This window comes from Leptodactylus fuscus, chromosome 3 (assembly GCF_031893055.1).
Source record: "Leptodactylus fuscus isolate aLepFus1 chromosome 3, aLepFus1.hap2, whole genome shotgun sequence".
Classification (NCBI taxonomy): Eukaryota; Metazoa; Chordata; class Amphibia; order Anura; family Leptodactylidae; genus Leptodactylus; species Leptodactylus fuscus.
This window is the reverse complement of record NC_134267.1, coordinates 137,012,891-137,030,620: the sequence shown is the minus strand read 5'-3', so window position 1 is coordinate 137,030,620 and position 17,730 is coordinate 137,012,891. Positions and strand designations below refer to the sequence as shown.

General features: G+C 40.7%; 1 protein-coding gene across 1 annotated transcript in view; it reads left to right on the top strand.

The window, feature by feature from the left end:
* Positions 1-17,730, top strand: part of LOC142197794 (elongin-A-like) — a 45,465-nt gene that overhangs the window by 6,561 nt on the left and 21,174 nt on the right. The gene's annotated exons all lie outside the window — the stretch shown is intronic.

The following is a 17,730-nucleotide window of genomic DNA, read 5'->3' as shown; positions in this document are numbered from 1 at the left end:
GCGTTTTTTTTTTTTTTTCTGCAGAGTTTTCCTCTGTGGGCTTTCTGCCTTTAATATATCTATATGGAAAATGCCAGCATTTTTAGGTATAATTGACATGCTGCGATTTACAAAAACCTTTTTTCTGCAATTTATGAATTGGATTAGTTATAATCCCATCCACTTTGCAGGTAATGTAATACGATGTGTTTTCGCAATGTGGGGCCCTGCCTTCAAAAATGAGGCATAGCGCAGAAAAAGACCTCAAAAAGGTGCAATCTATGCCAAAATAGATGTAAGTAGCTTAATGTGCCCCATAGTTGTATACAGACATGTGCTTTGTGTGTTTGTGTGGTGTGTGTGCGTTTTTTTTTTTTGTTTTTTTTGTAAGAAGGCTTCCAATCTTTTCAATATAAAAATGTGCTTTTCATATTGGTTTTCTTCTGATGGGAATGATTGAGGTAGTCATTTTCAAGATACTCACTTTTTTTCTATACTACTGTGTAGTCATTGCAGTAAAGGATGTGTTTTTCATAGCAGCTGCGATAAACTGGAGTCAAATGGCAGAAAATTCTTATAAATATTCACATTCTCCAGGCATTGATGGAGTATAACCACTGACGTATACAGAATGTTAAGGCGGCTAAACGCCTTCAATAGCTGTCAACCTAATGCTTGTTTGCCCAAAACTATTCCTTCTTCCCTGCCCCCGCACTCCCCTATACATATGTACACATGTCTTGGCTGCATGTCAATAAGGAGAGAGGCATAAGGCAATGCTAAATACTGCTGGTGGCTTATCTTATCTCATTTATGTGGAAACTTTTCATTTCATGGCTGGGTGTTGCTGATCTAATGGACGTCTTTTATGTATGTGTGTGTATATAGTGCTGTGTTAACTAGTCTGCCAACAGCACAACAGAACTGTCAGCCTGTACACTCACCTACTGTCTCTATCCCCTTTCCCTCACAGATTGTAAGCCCTTGCGGGCAGGGCCCACTATCCCACTGTGCCAGTCAGTCACTGTTAGTATTGCACCTGCTTTGTGTATTTTTATCTATTCTGTATAGAGGCACAGGATATATACATCCTATTCCTTACCTTTCCTCTTGACTCAATATACCCTGAGATATACAAAAAGCAGCTTTGAAAATATTTTTACATTACTGACAGCACCCAAAAGAATAATATAAACTAGCAAAGCTGGTCATCTTGTGCCACTTAGATTAGCTTGTGCCATGGGGTAAAGTAAGGAAGGGCATATTTGTACACTGGCAACACAGAAAACAAAGTATCAACTCATTGTAACTGTGGCTAGTGTGAAAACTGGAATAGTCAAACAATAGAATAAAATACCACTAAATAATTGAATCATTTAACTAATATGCCATGTTCTCATATATTCCATTTAACTTTTATAAAGGGTAATTAGTGTGATAAACCAGTGCATATATTATGGGATATAACATCAATACCTGTTTAATGGGATTATCATATTAGCTCGTCTGTAACATTGGTTTTGCAACCCTTTTTCTGCTCTCAGCCTGTCCCTTATTTTAGGCCCTTCACGCTATTTTTCTGCCTGTATGCTGTCCATGAAAAAAAAAAATATCAGACAGTACACAGACCCATTATAGTCAATGGAGCCATTCACCAATCTGATTTTAATCCATTTATTTTTCTCCATTGACCCCAAGAAAAAAAAGCTATTTTTTCTTTACTGATCCCTGTCAATCAAGTCCTTGGGTATGTGAAAAAAAGACAGCACACAGAAGTTTTTTGTTTTTCACAGATAGCAAGGTCATTGCTAAAAGGTGAAGAAGACAGCATTGTGGGGTTTAGTTTTTGTTAGATGCAGCCCCCCCCCCCAAAAAAAAAACAAACAAACAAAAAAAAACAGCTGGTATACAGAAATATATTGGGGGGTACAGAGGCCATTTTTAATAGTCCGCAGAACAGTAGTGTGAAAGCAATCTAAATTTTATGCTCCTAGATAAATACCCACTATGTCAATTCTGAAATTGACATTATTCTCATATTTGGGTCCATACTGACCTGACACTGTATAGTACAACCTATGCATGAGCGTACATAAATGTCAGTGTATTTTTGAATTAAAAAAAAAATGTCAGTGTATTCAGCAAGTTTATGGACTGGATGAATATGTAATTTGGATTAAGGACCCAATTCGTACAGTGTTCATTACATAGTTGTGCTATGATGTATGACCAGGCTATCAAACTTGTGTAGATCCTCTTTACATTTACTGACAGGCTTATATAAAGTAGTAAACTGCGACCAGGCCATCCCAGCACAGAGCCCTCTGCTGTCTGTGTCCATCACAAGATGAGAACTAGAGCACGATGGCTATACTTGCTGGTAGCTATCACAGCTTGCAGATTCCTTGACAGAAAGTATCCTCATGATCAGAGACTTTGAGTAAGAATATTTCAATGGTACAGAAGTAAAGAGAACCCATGGTAAAAGGGAAGATGACATCTGTTCTCTTCAATTTACTTGCTTCAGAATCAGCTTTGTGAGGTCAGCCTGTTTTTACCCATGTAGCTGATGGCATTTGCATTGCCCATTTATAGCTCACAGTAAACTGAGATGTCTATATCCTCAGGCATTCCCATACATAGCTACTGAGCTCATTGCGCACTCAGCCATTCCAGGCTTCCTAGAGAACAAGAGGCCCTTCCCATACATGGCTGTCCACGTTTTACCTATCAGACATGCCAGTTTTCCTATGTTTTATGTAATGCCACTTAGGAATTGGTATCAGTTAGAACGTTCCAATAAACCATTGGTAAAAAAAAGATAAGTAGCTATTGAGTTAAATGCTGCACACTAATCTTATAATGGCAGCATTTCTGTAATGATATTATAATAGTCTGCTATTACATGTCAGGGCATTGATATATGAAGAACATATAGGACATTGATTATATTTTAAAGACCAGTAGCTTTGTACATTGTCTCTAATAGTCTAGACTATAATGTGTGGTTATAGGCAAATCCTCAGTTGTATTTTTTTTTTTTTAATTTTGCTCATTTGTTCAAAAGACCACATATAGACTTGAAATGATAACCTTGTCTTATCATTAGATGTAAAGCTACATTCCCACTACTCAGTCGGTATCCGTTCCATTCCTATTGACTTCAATGTAAACAATTTGACGGATGCTGTCTTCTGTCAGCTTTGTTTACTTTTGTACTGGAAGAAAAAGTCCGGCCTGCATGATTCGGCCAATCCGCAATGACCCATAACCAATGGAGAGAGCTCTACCTGTTACAAACAAGAGCAACAGACCTTAAATAATGGTAGTGTGAACCTAGCCTAAGAGATTGCAAGCAACACACCGTTTAATATTGACAGTAATCCAGCACTGCCAGATGTCTGTACAGCAATCGCACATTAATTAGAAATGAATCGGGAAAACACAGTAGAAAACACTAAACAGGAGTTGCTAACCTGTCTTGTGCAGGGTCACAGTATATGGCCATTAACTGTCACCCACCTAAGGATGCTAAATAATGAGGTGGCCTTCTCCCCCTCTCTATGCACATGTACTCAATAGAAGAACAAAGAACATCCATTTGAAATCTATGGTTTTACATAAAATTATAGCTGTGCGAACACTGTTCGGATCAGCCGTTCCGAACAGCACGCTCCCATAGAAATGAATGGAAGCACCTGGCACAGTGACCGGCCGCCGGCAAAGTGTACGTGCCAGGTGCTTCCATTCATTTCTATGGGAGCGTGCTGTTCGGAACGGCTGATCCGAACAGTGTTCGCTCATCTCTACATTAACCCCTTAAGGACCCGGCCATTTTTTGGTTTCGCATTTTCGTTTTTCCCTCCTCACATTTCAAGAGCCATAACTTTTTCATTTTTCAGTTCACAGAGTCACATGATGGCTTATTGTTTGCGGGACAAATTGTACTTTGTAATGGCATCATTCAATATGCTGTGCAATGTACTGGGAAGCTGGAAAAAAATTCAGAATGAGGTGCAATTGGAGAAAAAATGCATTTGCGCCATTTTCTTATGGGTTTAATTTTTACAGCGTTCACTGTTTGGTACAAATGACATGTTACCTGTGTTCTACGTGTCAGTACGAACGCGGTGATACCAAATTTATATAGTATTTGAAATGTTTTGATACTTTTAAAAAAAATGATAAACCTTTGCAAAATAGAAAAAAAATTTTGTGTCATCATGTTCTAACACCTGTAACTTTTTCATATTTCCATGTATGGAGCTGGTTGTGGTGTCTTTTTATGCGGGACAAGATGACGTTTCTATTGATACCATTTGGGGAAAGATCTGATGGTTTGATCACTTTTTATTCAATTTTTTATAGGAGGCAAAGTGTTGAAAAAAACGCTTTTTGGCGGTTTTTATTTTTTTTGCTGCTACGCCGTTCGCAGTACGGGATAAATGTTTTAATATTCTAATAGTTCGGGCATTTTGGAGCGCGGGGATACCTAATATGTTTATGTTTAATGTTCTTTAATTACTTTTATAGCTAATCTAGGGAAAGGGGGGTGATTTGAACTTTTATATTTTTTTTATTTTTTTAATACTTTTAAAAACTTTTTTTTTTCTTCTGTTACATTTATGATCAGACCCCTTAGGTACCTTGAAACCTAGGGGGTCTGATCGCTCATACTATTCACTGCAATACTACAGTATTGCAGTGAATAGGAAAATCGCAGCACTTCTATTAGACGATGCCTCTGGCATCGTCTAATAGATCTAGTGCAGAGACAAGCCTGGAAGCCTTCAATAGGCTTCCGGCTGTCATAGCAACCGATCACCGCCCTCATGTGACGTTCAGGAGGGCGGCGATCGGCGAAACATGGCGGCGCCCATGCCGCCAGCGCCGTTTACACACTGCGGTCACGTTTGACCGCAGTGTGTAAAGGGTTAACAGCAGCGATCGGCTCGGGCACCGACCGCTGCTGTTATTGGCAGGTCCTGGCTGTATTATACAGCCGGCATCTGCCGTGTATGGAGCGAGCTCAGCGTGTGAGCTCGCTCTATACATCCCCATGCGACCCATGACGTACAGTTACGTCAAGGGTCGCTAAGGGGTTAAATACAAAAAATTAAACAGTGTCGTTTATCCCCTTCCCAACATCCGACGTACTAGTACAGCATATCCTGGCTCTTTAAAGATGCCGGAATTTTATTAAAAAAAACTCTGAGAATACCCGCGGCTTCGTTTGCGGAAAATATGTTAAATTATTGTTTATGCTAGCTAAAGTAAAATTTTCAGTGTCACACTAAGGGTGCATTCAGACTACGTAACGCCGGGCGTGTATGAGAGCCGTACACGCCGGCATTACGGCAGACTGCCGAACACTTCCCATTCACTTCAATGGGAGCGCTCGTAACAGCGGCGTTTACGAGCGCTCCCATTGAAGTGAATGGGAAGTGTTCGGCAATCTGCCGTAATGCCGGCGTGTACGGCTCTCATACACGCCCGGCGTTACGTAGTCTGAATGCACCCTAAATTGACATTTTCAGAGCTACAGTAAATCTTTTTTCCCACTTTTTATTATTTTGGCATTTTACTAATTTGTCGTAACTAGAGATGAGCGAACAGTAAAATATTCGATATTCGAATAGCCGCTCAATATTCGACTATTCGAACTAATATCGAACTCCATTATAGTTTATGGGGAAAAATGCTTCATTTCAGGGGATCCCACCATTCGACTCAGGAGAGTCACCAAGTCCACTATGACACCTCAGGAAATGATGCCAACACCCTGGAATGCAACTGGGACAGCAGGGGAAGCATGTCTGGGGACATCTAACACGCCCAAGTCACTGTATTATGTTGGGATCCCTGTCAGCTTGCGATATGCGCAAGCTGACTTTTTCACATAGGAATGCATTGACCAGTGTTGATTGGCCAGTGTAAAGCTTTCGGCCAATCAACACTGGTTCTGCCGGAGGCTTGTCTGTGAGGAGGCGGAGTCTAAGATCGGACCAGAATGGAGACTGCTGTGGACCGCTCTTAGACTCCGCCTCCACCGGCAGAACCAAAGTTGATTGGCCAAATGCTATAGAATTCAGCCAATCAACGCTGGTCCATGCATTCCTATGCTGAGATGTAGCAGTGCTGGCACTGCTACATCGGAGATTTAGCAGAGCTGAGTGTGCGCTGAACCCTGCTGCACACTCAGCACTGCTGCATCGGCCAGCACTGCTGCATCGGCCAGCACTGCTGCATCGGCCAGCACTGCTGCATCGGCCAGCACTGCTGCATCGGCCAGCTCTGCTGCATCGGCCAGCTCTGCTTCATCGGGCTGTGCGCTCAGCTTGGCTGCATCAGCCAACGGCCAGCTCTGCTTCATCGGGCTGTGCGTTCAGCTTGGCTGCATCAGCCAACGGCCAGCTCTGCTTCATCTCCGATGTAGCAGTGCTGGGCGTGTGCTCTGCTTGGCTGCATCTCCGGAGTAGAGCTGAGCTGAGCGCACGGCCCGATGTAGCAGTGCTTGCCGATGTAGCAGTCCGATGCAGCAGAGCTGAGTGTGCAGCAGGGTTCAGCTGAACCTGCTGCTCACTCAGCTATGCTGCATTTGATGTAGCAGTGCTGAGTGTGCGCTGAACCATGCTGCACACTCAGCTCTGCTGCATCTCTGTGTGTGCTGAGCTCTGCCACTACTCCGTGTAGCAGTGCTGTATCAGCACTGCTACATCTGAGATCCGACCACAATGGAAACTGCTGTGGACGGATCTTAGACTCCGCCTCCTCCGGCAGAACCAGCGTTGATTGGCCAAATGCTGTAGTCTGTATGGCATTCGGCCAATCAACGCTGGTCAATGCATTCCTATGGGAAAATGTCAGCTCGCACACATCGCAAGCTGACAGGGATCCCGACCAGATAGAGCCCCAAAGAGCTGGGTGAGTAACATTCCCCCCCTAAATAAAGGTAATCCCTAGCTGACCCTGCCTGTACATCTGTCCCTGTCTCACAGTCACCTAGTTCACAATCCCAAATTAATTGAATGTTAAATCGACCATTCGTCTAAATTGGAGGTCACCTGATTTCGGCCGCCAATTCCTTTTTCCTATATATATATATATATATATATATATATATATATATATATATATATATATATATATATATATATATTTTTCCGATGCCTCCGTTGTCGTAGTTCCTGTCCCGCCTCCCCTGCACAGTTATTGGTGCAAAAAATGCGCCAGGGAAGGTGGGAGGGGCTACGGATTTTTACTGCGTTTGCCTCGTGCTATTCGATTGGGATCGAATACCTCGAACGGCCTGATATTCGATCGAATATGTATTCAATTGAACGGTGTTCGCTCATCTCTAGTCGTAACATTGATGTGAACAACTTTTTTTTTTTCGTTTCAACATTTTTATTGATTTTATATATTCAATACATATTATGTAGTACTAGCTTTTACCCGCGACTTCGTCTGCGGTGAGTTGAGTATTGGGCGGACACAGACGTGTGAAACTGTAAAAGTGCTTTAAAAAGTTTGGTGGGCTAGCAGATGTGATTTGATGTGTTATATTGTGTATGTTGTGATACAGACAATGTGATGTGTTATACAGCCTGTGTACAGGAGTATATATGTATCAGGTACTGTATATAGCAGTGATAGGAGATACATGTAATTACAATGTGATGTGTTGTATTGTGTTGTGTTATATAGTGGAAATCTATATGTAAATGTGAGTGAGTAGAGTGAGGGCTACTGCTGAGGTGACAGTAAGGAGTGTGCAGGCAGGTTGAGGCAGGAAATTCCAGGCAGTGTGTGTGAGTCTATAGCTGGGGCTAGGAGTCCTGCTTTTGTGAGTCTCCTGCTAGGAAGCCATGTTGTTTAGTGGCACCAAAAGTAGCCTGTGACTCAATCCTAAGGGAAAACTATGTTTGTGGAAAATTGCACGCAAATCTGTCCAGGCGTTTTAGCGTGATTGAGGAACAAACATCCAAACTCACAAACATCCAAACACACAAACTTTCACATTTATAATATTAGTAGGATAAACAATTACAGCTATTTTTTTTAACTATTATTTTTATCAAAAATTTAAATTTATGAACCTTACACAAATATATAAATGATCCATGTGTTTCTGCGTGCACAGAGCAAGTGTCCATGCGTGCGGTAGTTGTGTGTGAATACGCATGTGCTCTGTTCGTGTGTGTAGTGTGCATCCATCTGAGTGTCTTTGTGTGCATGTGTGGTCCGTGTGTGTGTGTGGTATTTATGGGGTGGTGATTGTGTTGTGTGTGTCTAGAGTGGTCTGGTGTTTGTGTGGTGTGTTGTGGCATTTGTGTGGGTATTGTGCTTATGGTTTGGTGTATGTGTGCTGTTTATGAAATGTTTGTGTGTTGTGTGTGGTGGTGCAGCCCCTTTAGCAGCGGCTCTTTGGCACAGTTGCTTATAATCCATTCCTGTCAGTCACAACTGCTGTTTTCCTCTCAGCGCTTTCACTTTTCCCCATTATATGCATAGGGCCTAAATTTAGGGGCCCCAATCTCATGATGGGGGGACACTAGCGAGATGTAACGTGCACAGTATTCTGCTCCTGTGGGTGGAGAGGGGGCGAGAACTGTGGATTTGTATAGAGCAGACTACTACAGATTTTGAGTTTTATATATGTAGATAGATAGATAGATAGATAGATAAAAAAATAAACAAATTTTTAAATCTCATCACTTTCCCTAGATTTGAAATAAAAATTAAATAAAAAAAATTTATACAACTCCTACATCTGAAAACATCCAGTCTACAAACATAGACTGTAGTAGAAAAAAAATAAATCAAAAGCATTAAACCGATGTTCTTTTCACAGTTTTGATTCTCATAAAAATTTTAATAAAAAGCGATGAAATATTAGACATTCCCCAAAATGGTATAACTAAAAAGTAGATCTGTCCCCTCACACCCCCCAACTTATGCATTCCCATACATGGAAGTTTCCGTCAACTGGCTCTAGGGGCAGAGTGTTGGGGGTCGAAGTGCACTGTGGAATTATGAGACTTAACGCTAAATCACGTACCTGTACATCAGGGAATGTGGTTAGTTCCCTCATTCCCACGTGCATGTACGTGATGGAGATCTCACGGGCTCAGAAGCAGAGCCTGTGCGATCTCCATGGGAGGCCGGCTGTATGTGACAGCCAGGCTTCCCCTGTAGCAGCAGGGACGGTGATTGCACCGACCCGCCCCCCGTTTAACCGTTAAGGTGCCATGATCCATAGCGATCATGGCACCCTAGGGGTTTGGCCGGCTATAAAGCATGCTGCCGGTTGCATAAGGAGTCTGTGTTAGCTGTAATTTACAGCTACACGCTGCTCCTTAATCCCTCCCCCCATCGGAGCGAGCTCCGATGGGGGGAGTGTTAACCCCTTGGATGCTGGGACGAGAGGAAGCTAGTCTATGCATCTGCATAAAATGTCCGTAACAAAGGGGAAAAAGAGGGAAGGGAAACACAGCCCACAATGCAGCACTAAGGAGTGTATATAATAGGACTCACTCACGATTCCTTGGATGGGAAAGTTGCCCGGAACTCCAAATTTCCTCCGACCCAGGAAATAACTTCAGAAGAATATCCAAAACAAGAGAAGGATGATCCAGCAAATCATTTCCCAAATAAAACAATTTTTTTCTTCTTTGTCTTTATTTTATTGAAAAATGTCCATTAAAACACAAGTGTGTACCAAGGAAAAAAAAAGAGTTCAGACGTGAAACAGAACAGACTGACGCGTTTCGAACTAAACGTTCTTAGTCATAGTCTGAAGTTACTGAGGCTGGATAACCCTTATAAACCTTGTAACGCATGTGTGAGTAATCAACACAATTACAAAAACGGCAACAATGACATATACATAGATCTGGAACACACACAAAAAACGCACATAGAGTAAATAAAATTGTAACAACTTACAACAAACAACAAAAAAATAAAAATAAAAGCATGAACATGGATATAGATATTTCTAGTCTTGTGGGAAAGAAAAAAGAGAGCAAGCTACATGAATTATTCCGACACTGTTGGTTAACTAAGCAATGATCACTCCGCATGTTACTAAGTATCTAAGCTCAAAAAATGATATGTATTATATGCGATACCGCATCAACATACTTGTAGCATCAACATGCTTCTAGCAAGTAAGATGTCAGTGTTAAGGGTTAACCTTCCACACCGATTATACCATATAACAGTTTACGTTAACGTCATTTAAGAGCTATTCACCCATAATGCAAAAGGAACAACAGCCTTATCATTACCTCCGAGTCATTTCATGAAGTATTCATCAGATGTTTCTATGGAATCTTAAAAGTTATCAAGGACTTCCTTAATAAGTACACAGTCGACATAGCTAGATATGTTAAATCCTATTATTGTGTCAAACATGACACCGTAGAAGTCTCTGTTGAAAACTTCTATTGAAAAATTCTATTGAAAAATTCTATTGAAAAATGCGCATGCGTAGAATCTTTATTGAGAATGCGCAAGCGCAACTGATGTATCTCATAATTCCCTTAACAAATATGGCTCCAGAGAGATCGTATCTGAAAATGCGCATGCGCCAACACACAACCAGCAACAGAACCGGACTGCTCAACACCACAGTAAGTTATATTACAACCAATAAGTTTGTAACCACTTAGTGCGTGTAAGTGACAGATTCCTAAGTTAATAGTATATGTCGCACCTATGGCTATAGCTTTGGTAAATAAACATCTAAAGGCATGTAAGAATACATACACACTAGGTAATTGGTTAAACCATATGCTGCTCCTATAAAAAGATGTCCATTAGATGTATAAATAGGGTAATGTTAATAAATGTATGCAAGATCGTTCCCTCTGTTTAAACCATGGGGTGAGCGTGTGTTTAATTTCAAGATCCATGACGCTTCCCTAAGTCTCAGGGAGCGCTCACGGTTACCCCCTCTAAGTGGTTTCTTAACTTGGTCTATTGCCTTAAAACGAAAACTGCCCAAATTTCCACCATGTATGTTAATAAAATGTTGTGAAACCCCTGTGCTCTTATTACAATTACTGTTAGTGACACTATAAAGATGTTCCGCAATTCTGGTTTTTAAAGTGCGCGTGGTACAACCTACGTAATCTAAATCACAAACCATGCAGGATACCATATAAAAATTCTCTCCGAGAACTGCCATTTTATTTAAAAAAGAGGCAGGACTTTGGGTAATGTTCTCTCTCCAAGTGTGTACGTGGGGAAATTAGAACCCTTAACCCCAACATGGCTACACCTTTCGGGTTTTTTTTAAATGCGGAACCAGTCGTTGCAATGTTTGCAAGTTCACTGATAAAACTTCTGTATTTAAAAATTCTGACAGAAATCGTGAGTTCCACATTAATGGTTTTTTCAATTGTTCTAGCTCCTATGTAATATATATGGTATCCTGCGTGGTTTGTGATTTAGATTACGTAGGTTGTACCACGCGCACTTTAAAAACCAGAATTGCGGAACATCTTTATAGTGTCACTAACAGTAATTGTAATAAGAGCACAGGGGTTTCACAACATTTTATTAACATACATGGTGGAAATTTGGGCAGTTTTCGTTTTAAGGCAATAGACCAAGTTAAGAAACCACTTAGAGGGGGTAACCGTGAGCGCTCCCTGAGACTTAGGGAAGCGTCATGGATCTTGAAATTAAACACACGCTCACCCCATGGTTTAAACAGAAGGAACGATCTTGCATACATTTATTAACATTACCCTATTTATACATCTAATGGACATCTTTTTATAGGAACAATAGCATATGGTTTAACCAATTACCTAGTGTGTATGTATTCTTACATGCCTTTAGATGTTTATTTACCAAAGCTATAGCCATAGGTGCGACATATACTATTAACATATGCTATTAACTTAGGAATCTGTCACTTACACGCACTAAGTGGTTACAAACTTATTGGTTGTAATATAACTTACTGTGGTGTTGAGCAGTCCGGTTCTGTTGCTGGTTGTGTGTTGGCGCATGCGCATTTTCAGATACGATCTCTCTGGAGCCATATTTGTTAAGGGAATTATGAGATACATCAGTTGCGCTTGCGCATTCTCAATAAAGATTCTACGCATGCGCATTTTTCAATAGAATTTTTCAATAGAATTTTTCAATAGAAGTTTTCAACAGAGACTTCAATAGAGACTTCTACGGTGTCATGTTTGACACAATAATAGGATTTAACATATCTAGCTATGTCGACTGTGTACTTATTAAGGAAGTCCTTGATAACTTTTAAGATTCCATAGAAACATCTGATGAATACTTCATGAAATGACTCGGAGGTAATGATAAGGCTGTTGTTCCTTTTGCATTATGGGTGAATAGCTCTTAAATGACGTTAACGTAAACTGTTATATGGTATAATCGGTGTGGAAGGTTAACCCTTAACACCGACATCTTACTTGCTAGAAGCATGTTGATGCTACAAGTATGTTGATGCGGTATCGCATATAATACATATCATTTTTTGAGCTTAGATACTTAGTAACATGCGGAGTGATCATTGCTTAGTTAACCAACAGTGTTGGAATAATTCATGTAGCTTGCTCTCTTTTTTCTTTCCCACAAGACTAGAAATATCTATATCCATGTTCATGCTTTTATTTTTATTTTTTTGTTGTTTGTTGTAAGTTGTTACAATTTTATTTACTCTATGTGCGTTTTTTGTGTGTGTTCCAGATCTATGTATATGTCATTGTTGCCGTTTTTGTAATTGTGTTGATTACTCACACATGCGTTACAAGGTTTATAAGGGTTATCCAGCCTCAGTAACTTCAGACTATGACTAAGAACGTTTAGTTCGAAACGCGTCAGTCTGTTTCACGTCTGAACTCTTTTTTTTTTTCCTTGGTACACACTTGTGTTTTTATTTTATTGAAAAATGTCCATTAAGACAAAGAAGAAAAAAATTGTTTTATTTGGGAAATGATTTGCTGGATCATCCTTCTCTTGTTTTGGATATTCTATGCATCTGCATAGCTAGCTTCCTCTATAGACTGCAATACACGTGTATTGCAAGTCTATAGTTAATATAGAACCAGCGATCCTCTCTGATCACTGGTTCTAGTGTGCTTACAGCACAAATAAAAAAAATGTAAAGTTTTTTTTAAAAAATAATAATGTGTAAAACAAAACAGTTATAAAACCCCACAAACTCCCTTTTTCTATACAAAATTAATTACATAAAAAACCCAAAATATTAATTAAAACAATACATGTTTGGTATTGCCGTGTCCGTAACCATGTGTACAATAAAAGTGAAACAATATTTAACCTGCTCAGTGAATGTCGGGGAAAAAAGCCATAAATAAAGTTTTTTGCACATTTTGCCTTACAAAAAATGCTAAAAAAAGTGATCAAAAAGCCATACATCCCCCAAAACAGTACCAATGGAAAGCACAGGATGTCCCACAAAAAATAAGCCCTCAACCAACTCTGTAAACCGAAAAATAAAAACATTACACATCTCAGAAGATGGCGATGCAAAAACAATTGATTTATGTCCCCAAATGTGTTTTTTGTTCTGCAGAATTACTAACACATAAAAATATAATATAAATGAGGTATCGCACCGACCCGCAGAATAAAGATATGTTACTTATACTGTGTGCTGCATGGCGAAAAATTTAAAAGGTAAAATGCAATGCCAGAATTGCTGTGTTTTTTGTTTTGTTTTTTTAATCCACCAAGAAAGAGTTAATAAAATGTATTCTTGGTGTCATTACAAAATACATCTCATGCCGCAAACAACAAGCCCTTATATGGCCACGTCACCAGAAAATTAAGAAAAATATAGCATCTAGCAATGTGAAGACAAAAAAAAAAAAAAATCACCAAATCACCAATCATTAGAACACAACTGGCTGTAGCAGGAAGGGAATATATAAGCTGTGTGAGTGTATATCAGGGGACACCGCAGATTTACAGCTTACAAGGCAAGACACCAGAGGTGACCCCCAAAGTGACCCGCAGAGTGACTCCCCCAATCATTGGAGCTACTGGGACATAGTAGGGAATTTTGGTGTTTGCAATGTCCTCCACACCGCTTACATATTCACTTTTCACCATCCGCTGTGCATTCCCGCCTGCAATACTAATACTCACTACACCCATTGGTAAATTCTTTAAGGGGTGCAGCTTTCAAAATGGGTAACTCTTTGGGAATTCCACATTTCTGGTACCTTACAGGCTTATGACAAACATGACATGGCGTCCAGATGCCAAACATCTAAATCTCCAAAAGCCAAATAGCGCTCTTTCCATTCCAAGCCCCGCCATGTTTCCATACAGCAGATTATGGCCACATATGAGGTATTGCCGTGTTCAGGAGAAATTGTGTAACAACCTGTGGGGGGCTTTTTCTCCTTTAACCCCTTGTGAAACTGAAAACTTTGGGGATAAAGGGATATTGCCGTGTTCAGGAGAAATTGTGTAACAACCTGTGGGGGGCTTTTTCTCCTTTAACCCCTTGTGAAACTGAAAACTTTGGGGATAAAGGGATATTTTAGTAATTTTTCATTGACACATTCCAATGTTAGTGAAATCTGTGAAACTGCCGTAAGGTGAAAATGCTCACTACACCCCTTATTGAATTCTGTGAGGGGTGTAGTTTCTAAAATGGGGTCACTTTTGGGGGTTTCCATTGTTTTGGTACTCTAGGAGCTCTGCAAATGAACATGACACACTAAAACTATTCCAGCAAAATCTGCTTTTCAAACTCCCTGTGTCGCTCCTTCCCTTCCATGCACTGCCATGTGCCCAAAAATCAGGTTACACCCACATGTGGGGTATTTCTATGCACGGGACAAATTGCGTGATAAACTGTCAGATGCATTTTCTAGTTTAACCCTTTGTGAATGTGATAATTTTAGGGCTAAATGAATGTATTAGTGAAAAAAATGAAATGTCTAAATTTCACCTCCATATTATTTTTATTCTTATGAAAAGCTTAAAGGGTTAACAAACATCCCAAATGCTCTTTTGAATAATTTGAGGGGTGCAGTTTTGAAAATGGGGTGATTTGGGGGTGTTTCCATTACATAGGCCTTTATAATTCCTTTCAGAACTGAAGCGGTCCCTAAAAAATGAGTTTGGAGAATTTTCTTGTAAATCTGGAAAATCGCTGTTACACTTGTAAGCCTTGTAACATCCAAAATAAATTAAAATACAATCAAAAGATGATTCCGATATAAAGCAGAGATATGGTAGATAATATTTATTCATGTTTTTGGGTGATATGGTTATCTGCCTGAAAAGCAGAGACTTTCACATTTTGAAAATTGCAATTTTTTCCAAATTTCCATCAAATTTCCTATTTTTTTTAATAAGTAAATACAAAAATATTGATTAGTGTTTACCACTAACATGAAGTATAATGTGTTACGAGAAAACAATCTCAAAATCACTTGTGTAAATTACGCTAGGTTCACACTAGCATTCTTCTTTCCGTTCTGTGCTTTCCGTCTTCTGCATGCCAGAAGACGGAAAGCACAGACCGGGTCCGGCCGTGAGCGGCGGTGAGCGTTTTATGCTCTCCGCCGCGAAACCGGATTTTTTTATCCGGACACAGAGTACTGCATGTCCGACTCTGTGTCTGGATTATAAAACCCGGTTTCGCGGCGGAGAGCGCAAAACGCTCAGCACCGCTCACGGCCGGACATCTCTCTCACCCATTCAAATGAATGGGTGAGAGAGACTCCTGCAGGTTTCCGTCTCCTGCTTCTGTTTTAGGCAGGAAACGGAAACCTCAAGTACGGAGAGCAGAACGCTGATGTGAACGAGCCCTTAAAGCGTCTCAAAGTTATTGCCATTTAAAGTGACACGTCAATTTTGAAAAAATAGGCCTGGTCCTTAACATACTTTTGGGCTGTGTCCTTAAGGGGTTAAATTCAGCAGCCCATCTTCTGAATGCTTTGCTGACTCAATCGATATTGCATACATGGGAATCGTTGGTAAGTGAATTAAGTTGTGGGCAGAGCAAAGAGGATTTGGTACGAGCACTTTTTTTTTTTTTTTTTTTTTCCCTTGGTAAGGCTTCTGAGGAAGGTTGGTCAGAGGCCGGATGGTTAACTGTTTTATTGCTTTATTTGGGGAGTGTGTGCTTATAATAAGGTCTTTGTGATATGGCAAGTGTTTTCAAGGGTTTGTGTAGAGGCTAGTCACAACCAGATATGCAACATCCTATCTCGTTCGGTATTTTAAGGGATCTTTTATGAGGTTTTGAGTTCGCTTTGTATGTCAGAGTTTGAAACTTCTCTTTTTCATTTGGCTTATGTTTTTGGTTTGTTTATGGTGCTGCAGCCAATCACTGGTGGTCACATGATGGGTACCTGTGACATATCAGTAGTAACCTCACTGGTACCCAACATGTTACCACTGAAGCCAGTGATTGGCTACATTGGTCACCTGACCCTCTAAACATCTGGCTTGGCAGTCCATAGTAAGGGGGCATTCACACTACAGTCAGTGTCCGACAGGTAGTGTCCGTTCAAAATCTGGCACGGACATTAGGAGCGGACGCTATCTGTGTCCGTGACACTTGTCATTCATTTAAATGTCGATCGGGTGCGTTCTTTTGCCTGTCCTTTACTGTCCGCTTGTCCAACATGTAGGTTTTTTCTGTCCGCTTGAAAAGTCGGACATCTTTACAAGCGGACAGTAAAGGACAGGCACGGAGTGCAAAAGAACGCACCCGATCGCCATTTAAATGAATGACAAGTGTCACGGACACAGATAGCGTCCGCTCCTAATGTCCGTGCCAGATTTTGAACGGACACTAGGAGCGGACACTACCTGTCGGACACTGACTGTAGTGTGAATGCCCCCTTAGTATTATTTATTTTACCCTATTCACAGCCCTCAGACTTTTTAAGTCATCCTAGACAAATGAGGAGCTGGTGAAATTATGTTGGTACAAACAGTGCTGGTCATGTGAGCCCGCAAACTCTGATATCCATCATGCTCTGCTTTTTATACATGTAATTGTGGGGGCTGGGACTCGTGGACTTCTCCAACTATGCCAGTGAGTGTTACATCAGGCCAGGTACATCTCTCCTACTCAAGGACAGTGAAACTGGTTACCCACTTCTTGTGTAGGAGTGTGGCTGCCATGAAATACATTTAATTCACATAGACATGTTGTCACCGGCATTTACTGAGGTAGATTATTATCGACACAACAAAAGTTTAAAATATTTGTTCAGTAGGAAGGAACAGCAAGGATCAACATCAGCGGTCCTACATGACTGGAACAAAGCTACTCGCTTAGCATGAGACCTTTGGGACCCACAGTGAGCACACTGCCTAGTTCTCACAGGGATTGGCACTTGACACTAACAACCACAAGTTCTTGGGCACACTTCAGGTTTGCCACAATACATATCCGATAAAGAGGCTTGGCTCCAGAAGTGCACAACACTGACAGCCTGCCTGTTGGCAACAGAGGTCCAGGTTAGAAGAAGCTGTAAAGCCTCCCTTTTTATATTGGTTTTCCAGGCCAGCATGATTACTTGGTGTTAGACCATAGTGTGAGAGAACTGTGCAACGAGTGGCTCCAAAAGGAACACTGCCCGCTGTACAGCCAATGGGTGCAACTCTGTTTTGATCTTTTGGACAATCATCGCACCAATTGTTAGTTTTAGGCTAAAGCCCCATATTGTGGAAACCGTTTTTTGAGCCAAAGCCAGGAGTGGAATGAGC